The 4087-nt window shown below is 43.6% G+C and overlaps 1 pseudogene; it reads right to left on the bottom strand.

Annotated features, from left to right (window-relative positions):
* Nucleotides 1-2481: 2481 nt before the first annotated feature.
* Nucleotides 2482-3696, bottom strand: LOC112630400 (annotated as a pseudogene).
* Nucleotides 3697-4087: the final 391 nt, after the last annotated feature.

Genomic DNA, 4087 nt, shown 5'->3' on the forward strand with positions numbered 1-4087 from the left:
TGTGTTTATGGAGAGAGGGAGAGACACAGAGATTTATTGTAAGGAATTGGCTCAAGTGGTTATAGAGGCTGACAAATTCTAAGGTCGCAGTTGGCAAGCTGGAGACCCGGGAGAACTGATGATGTAGCTCCAGTCTCAAGGTTAGCAGGCTTGAACCCTAAGAAGAGTTGATGTTTCAGAATGAGTTCGAAGGCAGGAAAAAATCCAGCGTCCTAGCTGGAAGACAGTTACGCAGGAGGAGTTCCCATTTACTTGCTGTAGGGAGTTCCATGTAGGCCTTTGATTGATTGGATGAGGCCAATCCACATTAGGGAGGACAATTGGCTGTACTCGGTCTAGCAATTCCAAGACTATTTTCTTTTTTTCCCCCTTTTTTCCTCTGCATTTTTGCTTTGCTTTATCAAATGTTGATTTCATCCAGAAACATACAAACACACCCAGAATGATGTTTGATCAAATATCTGGTTGCCCTATGGCCCAGTTAAGTTTGTATCCAAAATGAATCATCACAGGGAGATAAGGCCAAGTATGACTGCAGATAAATCTGTTTTGGAAAACAAAGTTCAGAAGAGGATAGACTTTTGCCCTCTCCTAATAACATATATGCATCAAACTGGAAATGTTCTTTTTTTTCCTTCTTTTCCTTCCTTCCTTCCTTCCTTCCTTCCTTCCTTCCTTCCTTCCTTCCTTCCTTCCTTCCTTCCTTCCTCCCTCCCTCCCTCCCTCCCTCCCTCCCTCCCTTCTTTTTGACAGGGTCTCATTCTGTTGCCCAGGCTGGAGTGCAGTGGCATGATCTTGGCTCACTGCCAACTCCACCTTCCAGGTTCAAGTGATTCTCCTGCCTCAGCCTCCTGAGTAGCTGCAATTACAGGTGTGCACCACCACACCCAGTTAATTTTTGTGTTTTTAGTAGAGACAGGGTTTCACCACATTGGCCAAGCTGGTCTTGAACTTCCGAACTCAAGTGATCCACCTGTCTCAGCCTCCCAAAGAGCTGGGATTACAAGCATGAGCCACCGCACCCAGCCTAGAAACAATTTCTTAAACCAACTTCAGCTGGATCCCTGAGGTCAGGGTGACGTTTTCCATTTTTCAAATGTCTTTGAAAGAGTGGAGGCTGAGCTTTCAATGGTAAATTATTATTTATAACTTTTATTATTATCCAAAAATGCCAGTTTTGTGATTGGCATTTAAAAACAGTTATGTTCTGATGATGACAGACTCTTGCTAACCATATGGTTACCTTGTATCGGTTACCGAGATACCGAGATACACATGTTCAGCCTGCTAAATGTCCAGGCTCTTGAACCTTTACACAGACAGTGTGTGAGTGAGGCTGGGCAGTTCAGTGACCTGGGCAGTTCAGAAGTCTGTTGCTCAGCCAGGAAGCTTCACAGCCAGAATTTAAACCCACATCTGTTACACTCTAAAACCTACGCCCTCACCACTATGCAAGCGCACTGGTAATCCCGTATGTCCACCAAATTTCATTCTAAACTATCTTGAAGGAGAAATGTTACTTCGAGACAGGGTCTCGCTCTGTTCCCCAGGCTAGAGTGCAGTGGCAGGATCTTGGCTCACTGCAACCTCCGCCTTCATGACTCAAGCAATACTCCCACCTCAGCCTCTCAAGTAGCTGGGACTACAGGTGCACACCACCATGCCTAATTTTTTTTTTTTTTTTTGGAAACAGAGTCTCACTCTGTCGCCCAGGCTGAAGTGCAGTGGCACGATCTTGGCTCACTGCAACCTCTGCCTCCCGGGTTCAAGCAATTCTCCTGCCTCAGCCTCCCAAGTAGCTGGAATTACAGGAATACATCACCATGTCCAGTTAATTTTTTTTGTATTTTTAGTAGAGTTGGAGTTTCACCATATTGGCCAGGCTGATCTCGAACTCCCGATCTTGTGATCTGCCCACCTCGGCCTCCCAAAGTGCTGGGATTACAGGCATGAGCCACCGTGCCCGGCCCCTGACTAATTTTTTTATTTTTATTTTTGTAGAAACAAGGTCTCACTGTATTGCCCAGGCCGAGAAATTTTTTTTTTTTTTTTTTTTGAGACAGAGTCTCACTCTGTCACCCAGGCTGGGGTGCAGTGGCACGATCTCGGCCCACTGCAACCTCTGTCTCCCGGGTTCAAGCGATTCTCCTGCCTCAGCCTCCTGAGCAGTTGAGACTACAGGTGCCTGCCGCCACGCCCAGCTATTTTTTTTTTTTTAAGAAGAGACGGGATTTCACCATGTTAGCCAGGGTGGAGAAATTTTAAATGAAGGGTTTGCAAGGCTCTCCAATAAAACAGACAGGCATTATTTATTATTTCACAAAGCTTTTGCTTCAAAATACATACAACATCTTATTTTTTTAACTTAGGAATTTTTTATTAAAAAAATTCAAATTTGGGGGTGTTGTTTTTGTTTTGATTTTTTGCTGTCAATAAGTTTATTATGTTTATCTGAAAAATCCTCACAGAAAGTTGTTTGATTTAGCTCTCAGCAGTCCACTCCTGAGCTCTGAGGAAGCTTGCCCTCTTTTTGAGCTACCCGATCTTTCTTCCAAGCAAGGGACATTGTGGGATGGTTCCACCTCTTCTTTTTTTTTTTTTTTTTTTTTTTTGGTTTTGTTTTTTTGAGACGGAGTTTAGCTCTTGTTCCCAGGCTGGAATGCAATGGCGTGATCTTGGCTCACTGCAACCTCCACCTCCCAGGTTCAAGCAACTCTCCTGCCTCAGCCTCCCGTGTAGCTGGGATTACAGGCGCCTGACACCATGCCTGGCTAATTTTTAATTTTTTTAGTAGAGATGGGGTTTCAGCATGTTGGCCAGGCTGGTCTCAAACTCATGACCTCAGGTGATCCATCCACCTAGGCTCCCCAAAGTGCTGGGATTATAGGCGTGAGCCACCGCACCTAGCCACACCTCTTCTTTTTAACTTCTTTCTTGGGCTTCTTCTCATAGACTGGATTCTTTCATATAGCAGCATGACCTTTCTTATACATCTCATCCATCATGTCTGAAGTTACGCTGTTCTTTATGTATTGAGAGAACTGTTTCTTGTAAGCATCTTCCTCCATTAAGTAGCACATGTACTGCAACACTCTGGCCCGTGATGTACTTCCTGTGTATTTCTGCATTAAATTCCTTGCTTTCAGAATCATAAGCAGGGAATCATTTGGTACTGTGAGGGACAGACAAGCCTCCATCCACAGCTCCCTTCAGGGTGCCAAAAACTTTATTGCCAGTGGTAGTTCTGGCAAGGCCTGCATCCAAATAGCAGGTAAAGGCACGTGGCTGACCATCAATGCTTTCCACATTGTATTCATCTCCAGTCACCTCCACTTGGCCTTCATAGATCCTGTCCATGCCAAACCTATTGAGAAGCCTGCAGGCCAACAGCAGGCTAGTACAATACGCTGCAGCATCATTTGTCAGGCCAACCTTCACACCATATTTTGGCAGTTCATGTGCATATGCTGCGGACTGTCACATCCCCTTCTATACAGGCATAAGTAATCTGACAAATGATATCTCTGTTACACAAACTATCATCCTGTATTTGGGTGTGTTGTATTTATTTTTATTCTGTATCACCAAGCGTTTCTGAGCATAGTAATCAGTTTTACCCTCTCGTTGTCTTCTAAATTTCACTTGGTGTCTCTTAAAGTAGGCCTTATTCTTAACCACTTTAACAATAAACCTCATCTGGAACAGAGACCCGCATCCGCTGCTCAACAGAGACCTGCGGGCCCAGCAGTGTTGGGAGTGGAAAAGGCACAAAATTCAAATGTTTATTTCAAATAAATTTAAAGAGGGAAAGAAATATCTGCCAAAATGTTACCTCCTAGAATTAACTGTCACACTTCTCTGTTTCCCCTGAGACTGTCTATAGGCATGTACAGTAGGTATGTGTATATATGTTTGTGCAGATATATTTCTTTACATAAAGAGCATCATTGTGTACCTATGCACACATAAAAATATAATTTTAACACCACTTTGATGACTGCCTGAAATAGTTTTATAACAGACTTGTCTGTGCCACAGGTTCTTGGGAAAACAAATAATCATAAGAATAATATCAATTGATATAAGA

This window comes from Theropithecus gelada, chromosome 8, assembly GCF_003255815.1.
Source record: "Theropithecus gelada isolate Dixy chromosome 8, Tgel_1.0, whole genome shotgun sequence".
Lineage (NCBI taxonomy): Eukaryota > Metazoa > Chordata > Mammalia > Primates > Cercopithecidae > Theropithecus > Theropithecus gelada.